The sequence below is a fragment of the Dama dama genome, chromosome 5 (assembly GCF_033118175.1).
Source record: "Dama dama isolate Ldn47 chromosome 5, ASM3311817v1, whole genome shotgun sequence".
In the NCBI taxonomy this organism is placed as follows: domain Eukaryota; kingdom Metazoa; phylum Chordata; class Mammalia; order Artiodactyla; family Cervidae; genus Dama; species Dama dama.
The window spans coordinates 13,487,239-13,513,572 of NC_083685.1; the positions used below are offsets into that span (position 1 = coordinate 13,487,239).

A 26,334-nucleotide genomic window follows, 5' to 3' on the forward strand; every position below is an offset into this window, starting at 1 on the left:
TGCTTCCAGTCCATGGGAGTTGGCAGAAGAAATGAAGCCCATTTGCCACTTGCATTTTCCTGGACTAGCCAGAATAGGGGTCATGTCTGAGATGCTTCATTCTCAGAAGTCAACCATTGATTTTCTTATCTCTCTAACAGTCTTATCATCCCCCATCTACACCCCAGGTTTGAGCATCTGATTAATGGCTCCTGGTGAAGGGGCTTGTGTAACTCAAAGAAGCTAGTCATGCTAGGCAAGGCCACCCAAGATGGACAAGTCATAGTGGAGAGTTCTGACAAAGCGTGGTCCACTGGAAGAGGGAATGGCAAACCACTCCAGTATTCTTGACATAAGAAATCCATAAACAGTATGAGAAGGTAAAAAGATATGACACTGTAAGATGAAAGCCCCCTCCCCCCAGGTTGGAAGGTGTCCAATACGCTCTAGGGGAAGTGTGTGTTAGTCACTCAGTCATGTCCAACTCTTTGTGACCCCATGGACTGTAGCCCACCAGGCTGCTCTGTCCATGGAAATTCTCCAAGCAAGAACACATGAGTGGGTTGCCATTTCCTTCTCCAGGGGATCTTCCCGACCCAGGGATTGAAGCCGGGTCTCTTGCATTGCAGGCAGATTCTTCACCACTGAGCCATCAGTGGAGGCAATTACTTATAGCTCCAGAAAGAATGAAACAGCTGGGCCAAAGCGGAAATGACACTCAGTTGTGGATGTGTCTGGTGGTGAGAGTCAAGTCTGAGGAGTCCTGTCATGAGTACATTCTAATCTATTTTGAATTGGATCCCCTCTCCTCATTGTCACTCCCTAATTCAGAACACCACCAGCAATCACTGGGCAGCTGCAGCAGCCCCTGCTTCTGCCATCCTTTACCTCTTTATCCTCCCAGTGGCTTGAGCACAGTGCCTGACACACTGGATATTGGATAAGCACAGCACCACGTTTTTGTCTTGACAGCCGATGGCCAGTACAAGGGAGCCTGATCCTATACTTTCTGCAGTTACGACTGAATCGTATAGACAGAGGCTAAGCGCACAGACTCTGGGGTCAGACATCTGACATCAAATGCTGGTCTTTGCAACTCACTTCTTGAGCATCCTTGACCTTAACCTCTCTGCACCTTAGTTTCCTCATCTGCCAAACAGATAACAATTATACTTACAGGCTTATTGCAAAGCTTACACCCATTAATATATGTAAAAGCTTTGAGGCATGACATAGTAAGCACTCTATAAGTGTTATCCATTATTGATTTTTTTAATCCAGCCAAGTGTTGTGAGGGCAATTAAATAAGACAAAGTACATTACATGTGGTACATTGCACTCTTGCTTCTGAACAAATAGATTTGCTGTTTACCCTGGTCAGGCCATTTAGCACTTCTGAATGAATTACATACACACAGAACGTGCTGAGTGCTCCTGGGCATGATGGGCAAATTCCATAGAGAAACAGCCTCCCCTCCCCAAATGCATTATTTTCCAAACTCTATACCCAAACTAACATGTATCCCTAGAGCTCCCTCCCTATTAATCACAGGATAGATGTTGCTTCATGCTCACCCACTCCAAGCTTGCCAAGTATTTAAGCTCCCTCTCTCTCTGTTCACGAGCATCATCACCCCCGAAAACTCTCCTTGCAGTGGGAGAAGACCCTCGATGCTGATCTCCACCTGCAACTGCTGGCCAATAAATCTGGTACCTCTCCCATCTCCCCCCACCACTCTTTCTTTTTTTTCTCTTTGGCTATTCCCAAGTCCTCTGTCAGTGTCTGTTAGAGTTTTCATTGGAGAAAAAAAAAAAATTACTTCCTAAAATATTCAAAAGTCTTTCCTCGGTTTGTTATTAAAGCAATTACCTAGCATAACACACTGAAATCACAAAAGGTATTCTAATGGGAAACAAATGCTCTAGACAAGCAACCAACTGGACTCAGAATCTTTATTGAAAAATGAGGGGAAGGCAATTAGTGGGGAAAGTCAAGGAAGGAAAGATTTTCCACCTGGCCTTGGACAGTACATCAAACGGCCATCCAAAGGATGCTATTTATAATCATTATTGCTCTGTCTTTGGGGCCCCATGAGTCCAACTGTGCCTTCTGCCTTTGCTACCCACTCCCCCCTCCCCACCTCTGCCTGCAACCCCGTTCACATGGCTGCCATCTTTAGGGCTATCATCTGGGACAAGGGGCCATGTCCCAGAGAAAGCTTGCATAGTTTGAGGTCCACATGCCAGCAAGACAGGTTCCCATGTGTCTTCATGAAGACCCCAACATCTTTAAAAACTCATTTCAACTTTCCAATAGGTGCCAACAACAAAACTCAAGACAGAAGGGATGCTGGACTGCATGCCTGTCCAATGGAAATTCTAATTTTCTGGGGATGGGGGCTGGGGTAGAAAAAATGTCACAGGAAAATTTTTTAAATAGGCAGTGTTGGTGGCGGGGGGGATGATACTCATTCCACAAACATTGATCAGGCACTTCTGATGTGTGCATGGCTATACCTAGCACTGGGAGGATATTGACAAAAATGAAAGTGTCGCAAAACTCTTAAAAGTGTTGACACTGGTGTAGAAGGTGGATTGCATCTTAGACTCACTCATGTTGGCCAGTGCTACCTGGAATCATGACTTGCAATGATTCTGAGCTTGGAAGGAAATAACTCTGTGATTGATTAATGATGTCTGCCAAGGACACAGCAGAAGCAGTGGAAGCACTCTGAATATATGATAAAGCTTGTCTGTTGTTGTTGTTTGGCTGCTAAGTCGTGTCTGACTCTTTGCAACCCCATGGACTGTAGCATGCCAGGCTTCCCTGTCCTAAACTATCTCCCAGAGTTTGCTCAGATTCATGTCCATTGAGTCAGTGATGCCATCCAGCCATCTCATCCTCTGTTGCCCCTTTCTTCTCTTGTCCTCAATCCTTCCCAGCATCAGGTGACTCATTTTTCAATGAGCTGGCTCTTGGCATCAGGTGGCCAAAGTTCGTCCAGCTCTGCTCTTGTCAAACTTCCACGTACATGCACATTAACTGAGATCAAGTTGAACTGCAGAGTCTGATTCAATAGATCTAGGGGTGGAGTCTGAGATTCTGCACTTCTTCCAGGGGATGTTTATGCTTCTGGTTTATGAGTCTCGCTTTGAGACCCATAGCAATGCCTAGTGAAATCTACCCATGAAACCACCACTTTCCTAGACCTGTCATTTATGTGGTCATATGACTTGGTCTAAGCTCTTGTACTGGAGAACAAGAGATTCCAGGGTACAATCTGAAAGAACACTTCAGCATCTGGCCCCTAAGGTTCCTGAAATTGAAGGTGGTGGTCCCACCAGCTCAGATCTCAAACAGGTGGCTTCCATTGATTGGCTGAGGGCAAATGAAGTCTCTCAGAGGGCTACAGCCTTGGATCAGAGCCCCAACCAGAAGTTCAGATGTTTTTCCAAATCAACTTGGAGGCTTCCACATGTCTCTTGGGGCCTCCCAGGCTCTCTGTCTAGAGCTCCAGAAGGTTGCATTCCTGGGTGAGCCTTTGGGCAACACCACCTCCCCCTCAGCTGAACAGATGATCACTTCAAAGATCTCCTTTCTTGTGGTATTTTCGTACCTCTGACCTTGGCCAGAAACCCTGAGCCCAGAGGCATAGGAAAGTGAAAAAGAAAAGGGAAAAGACTGTTCATCAATTTCCACATTCCCACCCAAGTAAACTTTGCCAAAGCATTTTGCTTGGGCTAAGGTTTGAGTCTGGGTGAAGACCCACTGAGAACTTACAGAGGCAGTTAACTTGACTTAGCTCTGCATTTGAATTCTACCATTGCTGGAAGAGCAGCAGGAACCCACCAGCTAGGTGGTGAGGTGTTTAAAACAGTTCGTTTGTTCAAAGAAAATTCCCTAGCCATGCACTAAGAGGAGTGGCACGGTGTATAGCAGATCTGTTCTGACTGACCAGAGATAGGCCTTCACTGAGCAAGAGGAGATAGAGAAGTTAAGATCAGAGGACTTGAAAGTCAAACTTCTGGGGTTGAAGCCCTGTTTCCCTGCTAGTCTGCCAAATCTCATTTTCTTCCCTGCTCATGTGCTGCAGTCTAGCTGGGCTGCCCATCTTTCTGCTCCTCTAAGCTCATTCCTACCCCAGGGCCTTTGCACCTGCTAGTCATTCTGCTTGGACTCAAGTCATATGGCTGCTTCCCTCTCATCATCTGAGTGACACCTTCACCTATCACCTCTTCAGAGAGGTCTTAACTGGTCATTCTGGATGAAGTATGGCCCTCTGGCCAAACTTTAGTACATTTCCCTAATCAGTCTGTGTCATAGAAGTTATCTCCATCTGAAATTGATTGTAGTTTAAGAAATGTATTTGTTTAGGACTTCCTTGGTGGCCCAATGGATAAGAATCCATCTACCAATGCAGGCGACACATGTTTGATCCCTCGTTCAGGAAGATTCCACATGCTGCAGAACAACTAAGTCCATGCAACACCAACGACTGAGCCCTCATGCTGCGACTGCTGAAGCCCGTGGATCCAGAGCCTGTGCTCTGCAACCAGAGAAGCCACTGCAATGAGAAGTCCGTGCACCACAAAGAAGAGCAGCCGCAGTTGCTGCAACCAGCAAAAGCCCCCACACAGCAATGAAGACCCAGCACAGCCGAAATAAATATTAATAACAAATAAAATAAATGATTAAAATGTATTTGTTTACATGTCAATTGTCTGTATGTTCTTCTAGAATATAAGATCTGTTGAGGGTAGAAATTTGTCTTCTGTTCGCTGATGTATTTCCACATACCTTGAAGAGTTCCAGACATCAAGAAAGTACTCAATATACATTTATTATGGTTGTTGAATGAATGATCTCTCTGGCCATAGTGATTGGTTCAGGGGTAGTCATGTGATTGAGACAAGATCAGTCAGAGTATTTTCAAGACTGTGTCTCTGAGGTTCATGAAAAGGGAGGTCACTTTCCATGGACTAAATGAGAAAGAGATGAGTGCTGGGCTGTTAGCAGTCATCTCAGCTGTTGGGTGGAGAAAGGCTGTCCAAGAGATGGATCCAGCACTGACCGCAAAATGTGAGCCTTTCCTGAACCCAGGAAGATCACCCTTTGGCCTTTAAAGTTACAGGGACAATGCATCACCTGCTTTCTCCCTTCTCCACACTCCCAACCCCTCAAAAGAGCTTAATGGAGCTGGCTTTCTGTCACTTGAAACTGACACAATCCTGAGCAAGACGGGCAGGGTTGTGTCAAGATCTCTGTTAAGTCTCTCTCTACCACCAGCCAATCCCAAAGGAAAGCAACCCTGAATATTCATTGGAAGGACTGATCCTGAAGCTGAAACTCCAATACTTTGGCCACCTGATGAAAAGAGTTGACTCACTGGAAACGACCTTGATGCTGGGAAAGATTGAGGGCAGGAGGAGAAGAGGATGACAGAGGATGAGCTGGTTGGATAGCATTCACTAACTCAATGGATGTGACTTTGAACAAACTTAGACAGTGAAGGACAGGGATGCCTGGCATGCTGCAGTTCATGGGGTCGCAGAGTCGAACATGACTTAGCAACTAAACAACAACAGATGAAGCTCATGCATGTAAAGTTCTGTGTCCAGGGCCTGGCACATAGTAATTATTCAATAAATGACTAGATTGCTTTATTTACTTATTTTTTATTATTATTAATTTTATTATTTTTAAAACATGTATTTGGCGGTATCGGGTCTCAGTGGCAGCATGCAGGATCTTTTATTGAGGCAGTCAGACTCTCTAGTTGTGGCTTGTGGGTTCAGTAGTTGTGGTATGCAGGTTTTAGTCACCCCGAGGCATGTGGGAACTTAGTTCCCTGATCAGGGATTGAACCTGTGTCCCCTTCAGTGCAAAGCAGCTTCTTAACCACTGGACCACCAGGGAAGCTCCGACTGGACTATTTTAGATGAAAGTGTGCCTGTATCTGCTTGCAGCCGTGCTGCGTCTTGAAAGAGTCACCGTCAAAGCAAAACCTTCAATTATTATTTCAGGAAAGTTCCTAAAATGCCAATGAATGGTGCCTTGACCTTTTTGTTTGTCTGTCTCTATTTTTCCTCCCTTTTTTTTTTCATTGTCACTTTTCAGTTCAGTGAGTTCTGAATGTCATGATTAGCTGCCATGGTGACTGATGAAGAATTATTCAGGGGAGATGGTTAAAAACACAGATTACTGGATTCCACCAGATATTCCTCAATTGAGAATTCAGAAAGTAAGACCAGGAAGTTGAATTTCAAATAAGCAAGGCTGCATAAGCTACATATGGGACCCACTCTTTTAGATCATTATTCCTATTATTATTACTTAGGAAACAGCTGTGGAAAACATGCCAGATATGACCTATCCCTATTGCAACCCCCCCCTTCCCGAGGCTGTGTCAGGGTCTCCTCTCCCTCTTGGCTTCTACAAGTCTAGTGCATTGCAAGGGTCAGCCTGAGACAGTCTCTCCCTGTGGGTGTGTCCCACTGGGGACCATTTTCAGAGAGTCAGTGACAGCTTTCTTCAGCTTGCACCAACCCTGTGATGTGATGTTCCCTGTGGGGCAAAGCAGAGGGAACACATACACAAAATAAAGAGCATGAAGAGCAATGGAATCCATAAATCTCTAGCATGTTGGCTCAGTTGCAGAGCAACAGCTAAGATCAAGAATCATAGCTGCACCATCTCATTCCCTAAGCTTCCAAAGACCATTTTCCAGAAGGAGAGACTCATGTTTTTTAAATAGAAGAGGCAGAAACTTGAAGAAATTAAAAGACAGGGTTTAACATTGTTGCTCATAGCCTAAGATGCACAGGTTGCCTGGATGCTGAGCTTCGTGGTAGAAAACCCACGTGGTTTCCAAAGGTAAACTGTTTTTGTTTTTATTTTTTAATTTTTGTTGGAGTATAGCTGCTTTACACTGTTGTGTTAGTTTCTACTCTATGGCAAAGTGTATCAGTTATTTTGTTGTTCAGTCATTAAGTCGTGTCTGACTCTTTGAGACCCCCTCGACTGCAGCCCGCGAGGCTCCTCTGTTCATGGGATTCCCCAGGCAAGAATGCTGGAGTGGATTGCCATTTCCTTCTCCAGGGGATCTTCTTGAACCAGGGATTGAACCCATTTCTACTGCATTGGCAGGTTGAACAGCCAGGGAAACCCATGTCAGTTATACAGATACATATATTGTCTTTTTTTTCCCTTCATATTTAGGTCACCATAGATCGCTGAATAGAGTTCCCTGTGCTATACGGTGGGTACTCATTTGTTATCTAATTTATACACAGTCGATGTATATGTCAATCCCAATCTCCCAATTCATCGCCCCCCACTTGATGTCCATACATTTGTTCTCTATGTCTATGTCTCTGTTTCTGCTTTGTAAGTAGGTCTGTCTGTACAAACTGTTGTGAAAGGAAGCTGCTTCATAAATTCAAATTCTGCAACTGTGTTGTAGAGGTGTATTTGTTTTCTGTCTTACTCAGAGCTGAATTAGGAAGAGCACCAGATATTTCTGGTACTCACGTCTCTAACTAATAAAGAACAACTAAAGAAACATTCAACAGGCCTCCTGTCTCAGAAACAATAGAAAGTGTCCACACTCGGCTTACGTCGCTCGTTTGCATGCCAGATCTCCAGAAAGTTTTGAGTTTGTGAAGCCTATTTGACTGTGCTCCAGGCAGTGGGACCTGAAGGGGATCAGACAGGATTGGATTCAAACCCCAGTCTCAGGATTAGATCAACTGAATGCTCTTTGATTCCAGAAGACTGACTTTGAATCCTGGCTCCAACATTTCCTGGATAGCTCACCTCAGCTCTCCCCATCTGTAAAATGGGCACGGCAATATAAAATCTGGGGACTTCCCTGGTGGTCCAGTCATTAAGACTCTGTGCTCCCAGTGCAGGGGGATTGGGTTTAATCTCTGGTCAAGGAACTAAGTTTCCACATGCTATGAAGTGTGGCCAAAAGAATTATTTTCTTAAATATAACCTCCGACTTTGGACTGTTGTGAAAAAATTAAATAAGTTCACCTAGAAAAGCATCTTGAAAAGGCTGTGCCTTGCTTGCAGTAAGTTCTTAATGTGTATAAACTAAGTCATATTACCTTGGGATGTTTTCTGAATTTCCCTGTGGCTAAAATGGGACTAATTCTTCCTGATCCACAGGAGTGTAGACAGGTATAGACAGCACATCTATAATACGGTGCCTGGGACACATCACAGGTGCTCCGTCAAAGTCAGGGGCATGTTTTCCAGTGCCTGGGTTGAAGTTTCACTTGCAAATACTTTTTGCAAGGAGCAGCAGATGTCATGGTTGTTTTTCAGTCACTAAGTCACGTCTGACTCTACGATTCCATGGACTGATGGCATGCCAGGCTTTCCTGTCTTTCACTATCTCAGTTCCTAGCAAATAGAACATAAAGGAATCTCCATCCCTGAACAGAAAAACATTGCACTCAATCAATAACTTGGGATCATCGTATGGTCGTAATCATTGGAGGAATACGTGACAGAATGAAATCTGGAGCAAACTCGGCAATCCAGAGCCCCGGGCTACATTCTCCATGCCAGCCACCCAGGCGCAGGGACACAATAAGATGCTATGCCTGAGATGCACCTAGTACTTGTTTGCTCCGACGGGGCTGTTCTCACCTGCTAAAGTGATGCTTGAACGCTACAGACCTCTGAGACAGGGGTCAGACACGGCAGGGGAGTCAGACCGAGAACTAGACGCCAGAAATGTGTCTAGGGTATGGGAGCATTTGCCTGGCTCATTTCAAGCATTTCTTTGGTTTCTTTAGGATCTTGTGCCAACAACTGGGCTGAGAAATGGAAGCTTCAGAGCATTTCCAGAGTGGAAAAAAAGTGTTTTTATGAGTAATCCTGCTGCAGATGAAACTTTTTGCTCATCGAAGGCCTAGTACTGATCACTGGGGATGCACATAGCTGTCAATCAAACAGACCAGCATCCTACTCTCCCAAAGGTGACCCTCCAGGGTGATGTGGGGACTGGGCGGAAGAACGATGAGAGATGCAATGGCATCTGTTTCTCATTCTCTGTCTTGGTTTTCCTCTGATCAGAAGAGAGTGGAGAGTTAGCTAATGGTCGTGTAAATTGTGTGCTGCACGAGTCCAAGGCACGCAAGTCGCACTGTAGGCTGTCAATGGCCTTTCCTGGAGTCATTCGGTGCCGAACCTGTTTAGCCAAGAGCACAGCTCTGAGGAGCGACTTCCCAGGTGGTGCTAGTGGTAAAGAATCCGCCTGCCAAAGCAGGAGACGCGGGTTCAATCCCTGGGTCAGGAAGATCCCCGGAAGGAGGAAATGGCAACCCCTTCCAGTACTCTTGCCTGGAGAATCCCATGGACCCGGACGACTGATGGACTACAGTCCACAGGGTCACAAAGTCGCACACGGCTGAAGCGGTTTAGCGCAATGACTGTATATTGGTTATTTACTGCATTTTTAAGGTTAAGGTAATATCTGTTCTACAACAGGTTGTACTTTCTTTTTTTCTCCCATGCATGAATTTCTTATCAAAATAATGGAATCCCCAGATCTTTTAGATATGTGGTATTTTCCTGGTGTATGCTGCTACTTTACCCAAATAAGCTCCTCTTTTACTTTCCTTGTGGTCCAGTGATTAAGAATCTTCCTTCCAATGCAGGGGACATGCGTTCAGTCCCTTGTCAGGGAACCAAGATCCCACATGCCACGGGGCACCAAAGCCTGAGGGCCACAACCAGAGAAATCTATGCACCACAACAAAGACCTAGCATAGCCGAAATTCTCTAAAAATTAAAATATTGTTTGCTGCCGTTGCTGTGCTATGCTCAGTGATGTCCATCTCTTTGTGACTCCATGGACTGTGGCCCCCCAGGCTCCTCTGTCCATGGAATTTCCAGGCAAGAACACTGGAGTGGGTTGCCAATTGTACAGTCCTGGCCAAACAATAGATCAAAATTTATTAAAAAAATAATAATAAAGACTAAGACAGGGCTGACCTCTATGGAGTAATCTGAGATAGGTCTCTTCCTTTCTTTTTTCCTCTTCTGATTTCTCTTTATCCAAAATGAGGAAGCAAGACTGGCTGAGAACTTGTCAGTAGGGTACAGGAGCAGGAGGACTGATGATGTCCCAAGCCCAAGTAGAACTCTGCCAGAGAATTCAGTGTTTGGTGTCCTGGAATGCTGTCTGAGTCATCAATTACCATCAGGCATTCATAAAGCATCCCTGGTGGTGCTAGTGGTAAAGAACCCACCTGCCAATGCAGAGACATAACAGACATGGGTTCGATCCCTGGGTCAGGAAGATCCCTGGAGGAGGAGGGGACGGCAACCTGCTACAGAATTCTGGCCTGGAGAATCCCATGGGCAGAGGAGCCTGGAGGGCTACAGTCCATGGGGTGGCAAAGAGTCAGACACGACTAAAGTGACTTGGCAAGCCAGCAAGCAATTCATAAAGCAGTGCCCTGTCCCCTACTTGTATGAGTAACTGCCTCGGTTAAGAACCTTTTCAGGAGGAGAGGCAAATGGGCAATGCATTGTCATTTTTTCTGTTTGTTTGTTTGTTTGCCATGTGGCATGGGATCTCAGTTCTCCGACCAGGGATCAAACCCATGCCTCTTGCATGGCCAGTGTGGAGTCTTAACCACTGGACCGCCAAGGAAGTCAGTCCCCAGACAGGGCATCCTAATCTCAGGCTTAGTACCATTCGCCCACCAGGTAAACCTCACTCCCTCTGCTTATAAGCACCTGCAGTCTAAAAGGTGCTCTGTAGTCCTGCTATTATTTGTTCATCTCAAAATCCCCGTGTACCTTCTGTCGTCTTCATTTTACAGATGAGGAAGCAGAGACTCAGAAAGGTCGATGGTCTATCTCAAGCTCATGATACTTGGAAGAGGCAGCAACAGGGCTGCAAAGCCAGTCTCTGGATTCCACCCACTAGTTTAACTCCCTGCCTATATCTTATTCTCTATTACATCATTTATCCCTTGTTTCTTCCTCTTTGTGCATTTATGTATTTTACTTTTACATTTCACTTAATCTCTCATCATTGTTCTTGCTGTTATTATACTTAAAAAAAATCCCATAAAAATCTTACCAGAACAATGGACAAATGAACAGTCTTGTATAATCGTCTATGGATTTTCATGTCTTTCCCTCCCTGGACAACATGTCTTTCATTCTATGAGTGGGTCTTCATTTCTGCAACCTGGTACCCAGCCTTGGCATATTGTTGCTCCTTAACTGATGTTAGGGGAAAGAATTCAGTCCCATGTTGTCCCTCCTCAGTGCTAACCAGCAAATTGGAATTCTCTTCCCTGGCAGAACAGTCACTGACCTCTTGAGCAATCTCTGGCTGGACAAGGACAGAGCCCTCTTTGATCTTGCTGGGTGATCTCGGGAGACTAATGAAGCCAAGCTGGGCCAGCAGATTTGGGCAGCATCTGGGTCCATGATTCCATGTGGTAGCTGGATCGTGACTGCAAAGGAAGCGTGTCTGCCTTGCTTTGGGTCCATCATTTCATGATGGCAACTAAGCTTCTGGAATATGCCAGACCCTGCCATGTCATACCAACCCTCGGCTGGGATGGTCTCAAGGCCTCGTCTCCTCTGGTGTTTGGTCTGGGCGGCTCAAAATAACTTGTGTTGATAGAATATCATTCAGTAAGTCCTTAATATGTGCTAATTGACTTCCACAAGAACCCTGTGAGCTAGAAACTAATATTATCTGCATGTTGCCAGGGAGAAAATTGGCACACTTAGCTGGGAATGTCACTTTCTCAAGGTCACAGAGCGGTCGAGTCAGGGTCCAAATCCACGTATTCTAGCTCTGGAACCTGTCCTCTTAAGCACTCTGCTGTATGATGATAACTGAAATGTGGGAGCCATGTGGGCATGGAGCATTCACTCGTGCTTAGCAAACTTGCTGGCGGTGCAGAGTAGGCCACACGGAAGGCACAAATGACCAAGTTTCAAGGGTCCAGTTTTGTGCTACTTTGAAATGATAGGTGAGAAGTTGCTTATCAACTGTAGTGTTTTGAGTGAGGCACACTTGGCTCTGATTTCTTTCTCTGTTTTACTGGGCTGAGCAGCGTCTTTTTTTTTCTCTCTCTCTCTCTTTCATTTTTTGGCTGTGCCACTCAGCATGTGGGATCTTAGTTCCCCGACCAGGGATGGAACCCATGCACCCTGCAGTGGAAGCACAGAGTCTTAACCACTGGACCACCAGGGAAGTCCCTGGAGCAGCATCTTGCAAGTTATCTGTTCCTCAGTCTAAGGGTCACCTTAACTGAGTCCTTCACCCCATTGACAGTCGGAAGCCATATTTTATAATATAAGTCCATCCACCACCAGCTCCTGCTGTTTCATCAGATTTAAACCCTTGACTCAGGCTAAGTCAATAAACTTCTTACCCAGGAATCTGGACTTGGAGCTGAGAGAAAAAACAACACTATTTTATTGTTGTAATCTGTGTTTGGGGTTTCCCTGGTGGCTCAATGGTAAAGAATTCACCTGTAATGCAAGGAGACGCAAGAGATGAGGGTTTGATCTTCCCCTGGAGAAGAAAATGGCAACCCATTCCAGTATTCTTGCCTGGGAAATCCCATGGATGGAGGAGCCTGGCAGGCTACAGTCCATGGGGTCACACAGAATCGGGCATGACTGAGCAACTGAATACACACACACACACACACACGCACACACACACAATATTTAATAAGCGAATGACTAAATGAAAAGAAATCAAATACCTCCTCTGAACCTCAGTTTTCCCAGCTATGAAATGGAAGAAGATAAGCGTAACCTCACGGGGTGGCTATAAAGACTAAAGAAAAGATGGACAGGGTACCTGACACGTAGGAGGCACTGGGTGAATGGCAGCCACCCCCAGAAGTGGGGGTATGTAGGCAACCATAGCTTTAGCATCTCCAATAATAGGCATTCGATTTCTGCCTCAGGTAATATCCCCTCTCTGTGTTTTGACTCAAACCCCCAGTGGGGTGAAACTGTGGAAAAGGAGAAATCTGAAATTAGATGTGCCACAACGATCCCCAGATCAGAATCCATTTTCATTTAATGTGTCTCTATGCCGTGAGCGGTGCAGCTGTGCTGGGGATTAAATGAGGAGGACAGATCTGTCTTCGAAAGAAGGGAGAATTTCCTGTGCTGGTCTGTCGAGATACTTGCTTTCCCACCATTTGTCTGGGTCAGATCCCACACGCCCCCTCACCCTGGCCTCCTCCCTCGCAATAGCCAGAGATCGAATTAAGCATTCACTCATGGAACTGAGAAGAGATACGGACACACATTACTGTCAAAATCTCCAGGGTGCATCGAAGATAAATACTGTTCCTCTCTTCCCATTCCTCACACCATACTCCAGGGATGCCCCGTATTTGTTTGTCAGCTGTGCCAGCAGGTCTGGGAGAGGGTGCCCTGGGAGAGAATGGATCAGGGTCGTGTAACATATCACTGGGTGGGGGGAGAGGGGAGGGTAATGGCCCATCACTCAGCAAATGACAGGTCAACAACCCCTGTCTCTTGGGTACCCCCTGTGAAAGCCCCATCACCCTATTTCACAATAGTCTTAATCCAGCTGTCTCAATTCAAAAAACGTTCCCGTGGCTTGTCAAAGTGGCCCATTAAAATAACTCGGGCATTGTGACTATCTGAAGATTTTAAAAATGGGGGCGGCTCTAAAACAAATCACTCCTGTGTCAGTCACTAGCATGTCAGATGTTGGTGGAGACCACATTTACACACTAGCATTGCTCAACACCATGCTTCCTTTCATCAGTTTGCAGTTTTTCCCTCTCGTGGCTGCTGAGAGCTGAATCTTAGGATGTGGTAGAAAAGGCACTGGCCTGGAGTTAGCTAGTGTTAATGGCTCAGTCACGTCCGACTCTGTGCAAACCCGTGGACTGTAGCCTGCCAGGAGCTTCTGTCCATGAAACTCTCCAGGCAAGAATACTGGAGTGGGCAGCCATTCCCTTCTCCAGGGGAACTTCCCAACCCAGAGGTCAAGTTAACTAGTAGCATGTTATATAATTCGGGGCAAGTAACTTTTATTTGGGACTCACATGAGTCAGGTGGAAAAGGAGGTAATTGGAATGTAGTTGGGAGATTCTATATTTGTCTCACAAGTCATAACTCTTGACTGTCCTACCTAGAGCAGACATCATTAATTGATCTTTTTATTTGTTCCTGTGTATCCCAGATATAGTCTCAGAATCCATTTCCAGCCCCAAGTTTCAGGGAGCCACTACCAATTGATCCAAGATAGACTTTGAGAAGAAGCTTCTCTATCATTCCTACACCAAGTGATCTCAAAGATCTTCATATTGTGCAAATACTATGTTCATGGAAGGCAATTGTCCATGTGACCATCACTCAGTTTGTAGAGGAACTTTCTACTTTCATGCCTCCAGCCAAACCCCATAAACTGCCTTCAAAAGAGCATCACTGGAGGGACTTCCCTGGTGGTCCAGTGGTTAACCATTCACCTTCCAGTGCAGGGGGCACAGGTTCGATCCCTGTTCCAGGAACTAAGATCCCACATGCCTCAGGGTAACTGAGACCCCATACCACAACTAAGATCCTGCATGCCACAACCAAGACTTGACTCAGCCAAATAAATAAACAAATATTTTTTAAAAAAGAACACCACTAGGGGTTAAGATTTCCAAATAATTAACTACTCTCAAATTAAAAAAGAATGGTTGAATTTCTCATCCCATAAAAGGCCCAGAAGGACATGGAAACATGAAATGGAGATGATCTCAAAGTGGCCCATGGTCCAGAGGATGGTTCTGGATGATCAGCAAGATCTACCTAGAGCCAGAAGACAAAGAAGTTTCACTGGGCTCATATATGAGATTTCGTCACAGACCCAAGCTCAGTCCTGCCTACTTGGTAGGGATTCAGTTTTCCTTCAGATTATAGTGGATGCAGACAGCTCTCTGCCTCTCAGAAGTCCTCACAGGGAACCCAGGAACCCAGGTCCAAGAAGGTTATTACACAATTGTCTTAAAACTCAACATTAAAAAACTAAGATCATGGCATCCAATCCCATCACTTCAAGGCAAATAGATGAGGAAACAATGGAAACAGTGACAGATTTTATTTTCTTGGGCTCCAAAATCACTGCAGATGGTGACTGCAGCCATGAAATTAAAAGATATTTGCTCCTTGGGAGAAAAGCTATGACCAACATAGACAGCATATTAAAAAGCAGAAGACATCACCTTGCTGACAAAGGTCTGTCCGGTCAAAGCTATGGTTTTTCCAGTAGTCATGTACAGATCTGAGAGTTGGACCATAAAGAAGGCTCAGTGCTGAAGAATTGATGCTTTTGAACTGTGGTGTTGGAGGACTCTTGAGAGTCCCTTGGACAGCAAGGAGATCAAACCAGTCAGTCTTAAAGGAAATCAACCCTAAATATTCATTGAAAGGACTGATGCTGAAGCTGAAGCTCCAGTCCTTTGGCCACCTGATGTGAAGAGCTGAATCATTGGAAAAGATCCCAATGCTGGGGAAGATGGAGGGATTGGAAAAGATCCTGATGCTGGGAAAGATGGAGGGCAAGAGGGGAAGGAGGATGAGATGATTGGATGACATCATTGACTTGATGGACTTGAGGATAAGTCCATCATCAACGCAGACATGAGTCTAAGCAAATTCAGGGAGATAGTGAAGGAGAGGGAAGCCTGGTGTGCTGCAGTCCATGGAGTCGCAAAGAGTTGGACATGACTGAGTAAGTGAATGACAACAACAAAGAGTAAGTCCATCCTGGACCTGGCACGTCTGTTGAGGCTGACATATGGCAGAGTGGTGCTCCCCTAAAGCACTTCTACTTTGGTCAAAGAGTGATTCCTCTGCCTGCCAATGCAGGAAACATGGGTTCTATCCCTGACCCTGAAAGATCCCACATGCTACGGGGAAACTAAGGCCATGCACCACATCTACCAAGCCTGCACTCTAGAGCCTGGGAACCACAACTACTGAGCTCGTGCGCTCTAGGGCCCATGCTCTGAAACAGAAGAAGCCACCACAATGAGAAGTCCGTGCACCTCAACTAGAGAGTAACCCTGACTTGCTGCAACTAGAGAAAAGCCCACGCAGCAATGAAGACCTGGCACAACCAATACATAAATAAAATTATATTAAAAAGAGCAATTCTGGTCCAGCTGAGAAAAGTACATGAGTCTGATCCCTATTCATGTGCAGATGTTAATGAGCATAGCTGTTCCTGGCCTCAGGATGCATCTCTAAGTTTTTGCTCCACCAACCCTGGTGTTAAAAGTGATAAAACTACGATCCCATAGAAGGATGGTGTCTGGCACTATTCCTTTGGGATATGGGCCATGAAGCTCAAGGTGGCCATCATTCAAGTTTCAGGTGCCACATCTTCTCTGGTTTGGCCAAATACCCCACAAAGTAGGGATATCAGAATAAGGCTCACTATAGTGACAGACACAGGTTTTTGGTTGAAGTGGGGGGAAATATTTTTGAATTCTGCTGGCTTTCATTTTTGTCTGATGGACACATCCGTCTCCGAGTGATGTTGTCTGAGATATTGCACATCAGGCACTTAACACAGGGTCTGGCAGGTAGAAAGAGCTCAGTAATGGGAGGTATTGAGTGGATAATTACAACAGCGTCGTCAGTAGACTCCCTGCCTCTAACTTTATCTCTTCTCGTCCTCTCTCCACGCTAAGCAACAGTGATGGTGTTGATGATGTGGAAGCTGATGGAGACAAGTGTAGTAATGGTTTTCCCATTTTCAGGCACCCATTGTGTGCCAAGTAAGATTGTTTACATTACCTCACTCAATCCTTTTAGTGTTTATAAATATTATGCCAACTTAACCATTATGGACAATGAAGCTCAGGGAGGTTAACTGGTGAAATTCTTGACAGCTAGTGACTCTAGGAGCCAGGATTTGAATCCCACCCCCTTCTCTTAATCCTTGTCTATCATTCACTTACCCAGTTAGGATTCATCAGGAACGTACCACTATCATCTAGGTGCACCACAGCTGATTCTGGGGACACAGCACAGGTGGCAAGACAGAGACAATCCGTCCTGGCATGAAACTTAAATTTTAGTCAAGGTAGACAGACAGTAAAGGGCTTCTCAGATGGCGCAGTGATAAAGAATCTTCTTTCCAATGTAGGAGACACAGGTTTGGTCCCTGGGTCAGGAAGAACCCCTGGAGAAGGAAATGGCTAGCTGTTCCAGTATTCTTGCTTGGGAAAGCCCATGGACAGAGGAGCCTGGCGGGCTACAGTCCACAGGGTCACAAAAGAGTTAGGCACGACTTGGTGACAAAGCAACAACAACAATAAATAAAGGAAAAGCTGGGAATTCCCTGGCGCTTGAGTGTTTAAGACTGCGTTTTCACTCTAGGGGCTGGGGTTTGATCCCTAGTCAGGAACTGAGACTTCACAGCTGGATGGCATGACCTATAAAACAGAAAGTCAATGAGACAATTTCAGATAGCAGAAAGGACTATTAAGACCCCAGTGGGATATGATATGTAAAGTAATGGGGCAAGGAAAAGCAGTTAAATTGAATGCTAAGGAAGGGCCCTATTAGGAGGACACACTGAGATCTAAACATAGGAAGTTGCTCTCATTTAAGGATCATGACATGATCAAAATGATACCAGACATGTGCAAATGCCCTGAGGCAGAAGAGACCTTTCCACGTTTAGGGGAAATTAAGGCAACCACAGTGGCTGGAGGTGATAGATGTGATTGTTCCAGTAATGGATGCTCTTCAAGAGGTAAGTAAAGGCCAGTTCACTAAACTATCCCTAGCATTGGACACAGAACTTGGCACATCTGAGATAGTCAGTGAAAGACTTTGAGTGGATAGCTTCATTGTTCCCTTGCCAGATTTCCTTTCTCTTTACCATGAGAAATGCTTGTTTATATTTCCTTCCATTCAAAAAGCTGTTTGGACTGGGAAAATTCAAGATAGAGTTCATGGTTAAGCAGAAAGAACTGGAAAGAATGTTTCAAGTTGGGTTCATCTGACTTCATTCATGTCACAAACATTTCTTGAATACCTGCTCACTTCCTGCCCTAGGATAGCCAGCTCCCTGTTTCCATTTGGAAGGTAAAACTGGTCCTGTTATTCCCCAGTGATAAGGAAGCTGAGTCCCATCCATGAGTCACCCTGGGCTCAGGCAAGAAGTTCAAAACTCTAAATGGACTGTAAACACACCAGAGTCAGAAGTCCTCAGGGTCACTAGATTAGCAGCTGAGAAGGTCAGCTTGGGAGTTCTCAGACCTGGATTTAAATCATGGGTCTGCCAGTTTCTTTTTAAAAATATTTATTTATTTGGCTATGTCAGATCTTAGTTGCAACATATGGGACCTAGTTCCCTTACCAGGGATCGAACCCAGGCCCCCTGCATTGTGAGCATGGAGTCTTAGCCACTGGACCACCAGGGAAGTCACCTGGGTCTGCCAGTTTCTAGTTAAGCTATCCTGGATCAGCTACATCTCTTCTCTGAGTCTCAGTTTCCTCATCTGTATTCTGGGAATAATAGTAACATCTTACTCATGTGAGAACACATGCACTCTTAGAATATATACAGTCTTTCCTCTTTATGTCCTGACATAGTGTTGATAAGATAGCAAATGGCTATTTTTATTATTATTATTTAGATATTTTTGCCTCATAAAAGAACCTGAAAAAAAACAACAAAAAAAACTTTTTGTCTTGAAAAGTGCAGCCAGAACGTGATACCAGAAGAAGACTATTGCATAAGAAGCCATGAATTCCAGCTTCTGGTACAAGCTCTGATCCCTTCTTGCTGTGTCATCTCAGGCAGGTCATTTCCCCAGTCTGAGCTCTGAGTACCCTAGTTTTCCTCTCAGTTCAGAAATTACAGGTTCTGGGACTTCCCTGGCGGTGCTGGTGGTTAAGAACCCGCCTGCCAATGCAGGGGGCATGGATTCAATCTCTGCATGTGGGATCTCATGGATTCGATCCCTGCATGTAAGATCTCACATGCTGAGGGGCAACTAAGCCCGTGCACCACAACTACAGAAGTGCACGGACTCTCAGCCCATGCTCCACACAGGAGAAGCCACTGCAATGAGAGAATACACGTGGCAATGAAGAGTAGCCCCTGCTCGCTGAAACTACAGAGAGCCCGCGAGCAGCAACAAAGACCCAGCGCAGTCAAAAAAATAAATTCATTTTAAAAAAGTAAGCACAGGTTTCTTTACCTCCAGAGCAGAGCATCAAGGCAAGCAAAAGCTCTGCTTCCCAAACAGAGTGCCTTTCGTGGCAGAGCCAAAATCCATACAACTACCTCAACATCTTGATCCTGTGTATATTGGCACATACACAGCTTCCGCATGGGAATAACTATGTCAAAACAAGCTTTCCTCTGCCCCAAGGGGTCAACCTCACTCCTGAAAACCAAGCAGCTGACTGAGTCCAGGTCCAAGCACCGTGGAAGTGAGTGCACAGAGCAAAGCATGCATTCACATTCCACGATGGTTACGTCCAGTGATGAATGGACCAGTTTCTTGACAGAGAGGAAGTTCCTATAGGTTGGGGTGACCTTCCTAGCAATGTGTTTATTTGACAGCCCAAGGCAATGAATTCACAGAGAGGAAGGCAAGAGAGGAGGAAGGGAAGGGAAAGAAAGGTTATTTAAGCACAACAGCATCTTCTCGGGTCTGAAAAAAAAAAAATAAAAGTGTAACAACAAATCATATAAGCAGCTTGAGAAAAAAGAAGATCATCAGAGACTCAAAGGTCCTGAGGAGACACTGAAGCCAGGAAACATGTACTTTTGTCTATCTTAGCACTTAGGGCCACTCACTGTTACTGAATCCATTCTTTGTTCAGCAGCTAAATTGTGTCCGACTCTTTGCAACCCCATGGACCATAGCACGCCAGGCTTCCCTGTCCTTCACCATCTCCCGGAGTTTGTTCAAACTCATGTCCATTGAGTCACTGATGCCATCCAGCCACCTTATCCTCTGTCACCCCCTTCTCCTCTTGCCCTCAATCTTACCCAGCATCAGAGTCTTTTCCAATGAGTCAGCTCTTCATATCAGGTGGCCAGAGTCTTGGAGCTTCAGCTTCAGCATCAGTCCTTCCAGTAAATATTCAGGGTTGATTTCCTGTAGAATTGACTGGCTTGATCTCCTTGAAGTCCAAGGGAAACTCACAAGTCTTCTCCAGCACCACAGCTCAAAAGCATCAATTTTTTGGTGCTGAACCCACTTGGCACACCATAAATACTCAAGAATTATTTGTGAAATAATTCTGTCATTCGACAGAAGGACATTGTTGCTGGCTGGAGCTCCCAGTGAAGGAGTTACAGGTTAAATGGGTTGTGGGAGATGGGGAAGATTTGGATGGCCAGAAGAGAGAAATGACTCAGGAAGGGCATCAGCTTTAACAAAGATCCTGACAAGAGAATCAGCTTGGCTTGATGTGTTGGGAAATGTATTATTTTAGACAAGGTGAGGCTATGCTGGTCAATTTCCCTGGACTCTCAGTGACTCAGTATAATAGAAGTTAATTACTTAATCAGGTCGTATGCCCAGTGAAGGCTATCAAGGGACTCTGCTCCATGTAGTCACTCCAGGACCCAGGCTGAAGGTTGCTGATGTCTATTACCTGCATTATTGGCAACATGAGTTCTTTATGGTCACCAGAGTAGGGAAAGAGATCACACGGAGAACATAAATAACATTGGAGTCAATGGATTGACAATAAAGCAATAAAGACAGAGGTTAGACTGAAATAGAAAATGTCTGACCCTCGGAGTTGAGTGCCAGGAAAGAACGAGGGGCGTACCCTTCACCCCTGTGTAGCACCATATCTTATCATGGGGCCACCTAGGACCTAAATCAGAACCGTTTGTGCCTGGCAGATCACAAAACCTTTAATGACAGCAGTTCCTGCAGGTTTTGCCTCTTCCCCAAGGACACAGAAACAGATTCCAAGACTCTCTATTCTGGGAAATAGGCTTTCTGCCATCTTTGCCATTCTTTCCATTTTCGTCCCTCCCCCGGTGAGATGTTTCACTTTCTCCTCAAATTTCCTGTTCTCTCATGCAAATCAAGACATGCAAAATCACTCCTGAGAGCTTGGGTCCTATCACTTTACTAGACACTCCCAGATATATCTGAGACTCAGATCAGTAAGACAAGACACTACCACTCTCTGCTTTAAGGACTATAATTCTTGGCGCAGATAGCTCCATGGGTATCTTTCTTTGGTAAGATTCCTTTATCAAGGAGATGGAGACCTCCCCTGGCATCCTTTATAAGTAGTAGCAACCTCAGTATCCACTTTAGCCCATTCTAGTTCTTCATTTTTATTTTTCTTGCTAACATTTACCATCATCTGATATATTATTCAATTGTTTAATACTGTATCCTCCTCTAGAATGTGTTTGTGTGGGTTTACTGCTCCAGGACTAGCATCTAGAACTGTGTTTGATATATAGTATGTGCTCAATAGATTTTTTTTTTTTTTGGACAAAAATGATGAAAGCTCTGAGATTTAAAATAACATCATGGATTAGAGCCTTGGATTTTCAAAGTGGATTCCATGGAGATCCATTCCATGTGGAGAGAGTATTAGTTCTCCTACTCTCAGGTCAGCTGGAGCACTCTGGTTTTACTTGTTCCATCCTGGAGGGCTAGAAGTAAGATTCTATTTGAAAAACAGGTTCAACTTAAAAGGGATTTGGAAATCACTGATACAGGCCAAATCCTACATTGAGTGGATGTATAAATTGAGGTCTAGCAAGGGGAGGATGTTTACCAGGTCACTTTGCCAGTTAATGACAGTGTCAGGCCCAGAACACAGCCCACTCAATGATTTACACTGCGTGACTGGAATGCAAAGATTGGAAGAGGTGATTTGATCAGACGCTACTTGTTTTATGAGTTAGGACACTGAAATGAAACTGAGTTCAATGACATGAGCAGCTCCTTGTTAAAAAACCCTCCTCTGTGAAACTGAGGTGGAAAATTCCAAGGTCTGAGCCTTTAGGACTGGAAAAGTCCATTCACTTGACTGATTCCATGCATGTGTGTTTATATGATCTCTAAGTATTGTAGATGATAGATTCCATCTAGTTGTGATCAACTTTAAAAAAAATTTATTGGCGTACAGTTGATTTACAATGTTGTGCTAGTTTTAGGTGTACCATTTTAGTTATACATATATCTGCTCTTCTTTAGATTCTTTTCCCATATAGGCCATCAGAATATTGAATAGAGTTCCCTGTGCTATACAGTAGGTCCTTATTAGTTATCTATTTTACATATAGTAGGGTGGATATGTCCATCCCATCTCCCAATTTATTCTTTCCCCTCCTTACCCCTCGGTAATCATAAGCTTGTTTTCTACATCTGTGACTCTATTTCTGTTTTGTAAAGTTCATCTGTATCCTTTTTTAGAGCCCACATATAAGTGATATCATATGATATTTGTCTTTCTCCTGTCTGGCTTACTTCACTGAGTATGATCATGTCTAGATCCATCCACGTTGCTGCAAAAGGCATTATTTCATTATTTTTTATGTCTAATATCCCACTGTATATATGTACCACATCTTCTTTATCCATTCCTCTGTCACTGGACATTTACATTGCTTCCATGTCTTGACTATTATAAATAGTGCTGCAATGAAAATTGGGGTGTATGTGTGTGTGTGCCTTTTTGAATTGTGGTTTTCTCCACATTTATGCCTAGGAGTGTGATTTCTGGGTCATATGGTAGCCTTATATTTAGTTTTTTAAGGAACCTCCATGTGTGTGTGCATGCTAAGTCACTTCAGTCATGTCCAGCTCTTTGCGGCCCTATGGACTGTAGCCCACCAAGCTCCTCTATCCATGGGGATTCTCCAGGCAAGAATACTGGTGTGGAGAAAAGGGAACCCTCTTTTTTTGTTGTTTTTTTAACTGTTATCCATAGTGGTTGTACCAATTTACATTACCACCAACAGTGTAGGAGGGTTCCCTTTTCTCCACATCCTTTCCAACATTCCATTTTCAAGTGGCTCAGTGGTAAAGAATCCGCCTGCCAATGCTGGAGATGCAAGAGACACACGTTCAATCCCTGTGTTGGGAAGATCCCCTGGAAAAGGAAACGATAACACACTCCAGTATTTTTGCTGGATTTGCAGGCTACAGTCCATTGTGTTTCAGAGTCAGACAGGACTGAGCATGGATGTGGTTTGTGGTTCTCCAACACTCATTGTTTGTAGATTTTTTTGCTGATTGCCATTCTGATTGGGATGAAGTGATACCTCTTTGCAGTTTTGATTTGCATTTCTCGTCATTAGTGATGTTGAGCATCTTTTCACATGATTTTTGGCCATCTGCATGTGTGGCCAATTCTTCTTAGATAGTCAGGCACTTGTGGTGGATCCTTGTATCAGTGGAACTTCCCTCCACTACAAATAAGAACCACCCAATGGATATTTATTCTCACAGAAGAGTAACTGGGGAAGGAAAACTCCACGGCTGTGGGTTCAGTAGTTCAATGACATTAGCAAACTCCCAGAAAATGATTGTTCAGTCACTAAGTAGTGTCTGACTCTTTGCACCCCATAGAATGCAGCACACCAGGCTTTCCTGTCCTTTATTATCTCTTGGAGTTTGCTCAAACTCAAGTCCACTGAGTCAGTGATGTCATCCAACCATCTCATCCCTGGTGGCTCAGATGGTAAAGAATCTGCCTGCAATACAGGAGGCCTGGGTTCCATCCCTAGGTTGGGAAGATTCCCTAGAAAATGGAGAACTTAGTAACTACCCATTCCAGCATTCTTGCCTGTAGAATTCCTGGCAGGCTATAGACTATGGGGCAAAGAGTTGGACATGACTGAGCTGCTAACATGTTCATTTTCAACTAACAAACTCCTAGGTGCTATTTATCTTTTTTTGCTGTCACTTCTCAGCATGTTTGTCTTGGTCAGGCTTCCTTACGACCCCAAGATAGCTCCTAGCTCATGAAGATGTCACGAGTGGAGGCAGAAAGGGGACATCTCTTTCCTGTGTCTCCTTTTATGATCAAGGGACAATGATCTAGAGGGCTCTCTCTGAGTTCTCCCCACATGCCCATGCTGGAACCAGCTTGCATGATTCGTGTCCTGAAGGACAGGGCTGCTGGAGGGAGAGAAAACAAAATCAGAGTTCTGTTCCTGTGATGATTAGTTTTATGTGTCAACTTGGCTAAGCTTTGAAGTGAAGTGAAGTCGCTCAGTCGTGTCCAACTCTTTGCGACCTCAGAGACTGTAGCCTACCAGGCTCCTCCCATGAGATTTTCCAGGCAAGAGTACTAGAGTGGGTTGCCATTTCCTTCTCCAGAGGATCTTCCCCACCCGGGGATCGAACCCGGGTCTCCTGCATTGTAGGCAGACGCTCTACCATCTGAGCCACAGGAAGTTTATCCTGGCTAAGCTCTAGTCCCCAGCTCTGTGTTATGAAGCTCTGTGTTGCTATGAAGATATTTTGTAGATATGGCTAACATCTACAATCAGTTGCCTTAAGGAAAGAAGATTATCCTTGATAATCTGGGTGAGTCTGATCCAATCAGTTGAAAGGCCTGAAGAATAGACTGAGGAAAAAAGATTCTGCCTCAACACTACAGCATCAGCTCCTGCCCTTGAGTTTCCAGCCTGCTGGAGATTTGAGACCTGATATACATACCCTCAGAGCTTAGTTGGTAAATCATCTGCTTGCAATGTGGGAGACATGGGTTCGAATCCTGGGTCAGGAAGATCCCCTGGAGAAGGAAATGACAACCCACTCCAGTATCCCTGCTTGGAGAATCTCATGGACAGAGGAGCCTGGTGGGCACAGTCCATGGGATGGCAAGAATTGGACACAACTTAGTGACTAAATCACCACCATACATACTCAAGGGCTTCCGTGGTGGCTCAGACAATAAAGAATCCACCTGTAATGCGGGAGACCTAGGTTCGATCCCTGAGTTGGGAAGATCCCCTGGAGAAGGGAATGGCTACCCACTCCAGTATTCTTGCCTGGAGAATTCCATGCACAGAGGAGCCTGATGGGCTACAGTCCATGGGGTCGCAAAGAGTTGGACATGACTGAGTAGGACTAAGCATAGCACAGCACATATATACTCAGATACGTGTGTGTGTATAAAATATATTTTGATTATCTCTTCCCTGTGGTAGAACCCTCACTGATACTGTTAGGTAGAAAGAAATTGGGGACTAATTTCTTCTTCTTTTTTTTAACTGATAAGATGGGACTTTCAAAAATATACCATTATTCATTTCTTTATTCAACAAATATTTTGAGTACTCACTTTTATATTTATTCATAAATATTTTGCCTACTGTCTAGATACTTGAGAGACGTGACTGAATAAAACGGTCCAAAAATCTTGTACTATTTTATTTAATCTTTATTTATTTATTTCTTCTTTTGGTCACACCTGAGCAGCATGTGGGATCTTGTTCCCTGACCAGGAATCAAACCTGAACCTCCTGCTTTGGAAGCACAGGGTCTTAACCACTAGACCACCAGGGAAGTTCCTGTGTGCTATTTTAAATCAATGCCCTCTGATACATGCTTTCATGTGATCCTAAAACATACCTTGATACCACTTATCACAATGCATTTATATAGTTATTTTGTGATTTTAAAAAATACGTCTATGGCTCTACCCACTGGCCCTTTGTTTCCCTTGGGAAACAAACAAAAAAGCAAATGTTAAGAGGCATAAGGAAGACTTTCCTGGTGGTCCAGTGGATAAGAATCCACCTGCCAGAGCAGGGGATACAGATTCAATCCTTGGTTCTGGGAGATTCCAAATAAGGTGGGGGCAACTAAGCCTGTGCACCACAACCACTGAAGCCCCAGGCCTACAGTAGGCACGTACATAGACATTTCTCTCTTCGTGTGCTTCAGAACAAGAGAAACCACTGCAATAAGAAGCCTGTGCACCACAACGAGAGAGTAGCTCTTGATTGCTGCAACCAGAGAAGGCCCTCTCAAATCAATGAAGACTCAGCGCAGCCAAAAAAATAAATTAAAAAAAAAAAAAAAAAAAAAGGAGGCTGCCACACTAGGCTGATTTCTAGTGGTCACACATCTTCACACATCCTGGCTCGCCTCTCCTTCCTACGCACCTGGGAGGATAGTGCTTTCCAATCCTGAAAGGAAAGTGGGGCCTTATGACTAGCTCCATCCACTGATCTCTGAATGGAAATGATGTGTGTCACTACTAGGCTCAGATGTATAAAAGCTAGCATGAGTTGTGCTGGACTGCCTCTCTGATGTATCCACCCAAGGAGTCATGTATCAAATACCATCACC

The 26,334-nt window shown here is 44.7% G+C and overlaps 1 long non-coding RNA gene and 1 other non-coding gene across 2 annotated transcripts in view; both read right to left on the reverse strand.

Moving 5' to 3' along the window:
• LOC133055724 (uncharacterized) overlaps positions 1-26,334 on the reverse strand; it is a 129,149-nt gene that overhangs the window by 24,194 nt on the left and 78,621 nt on the right. The window lies entirely within an intron of this gene.
• On the reverse strand, positions 24,358-24,427 carry TRNAC-ACA (transfer RNA cysteine (anticodon ACA)). The gene has a single exon. It is a non-coding gene; the product is annotated as a tRNA-Cys (tRNA).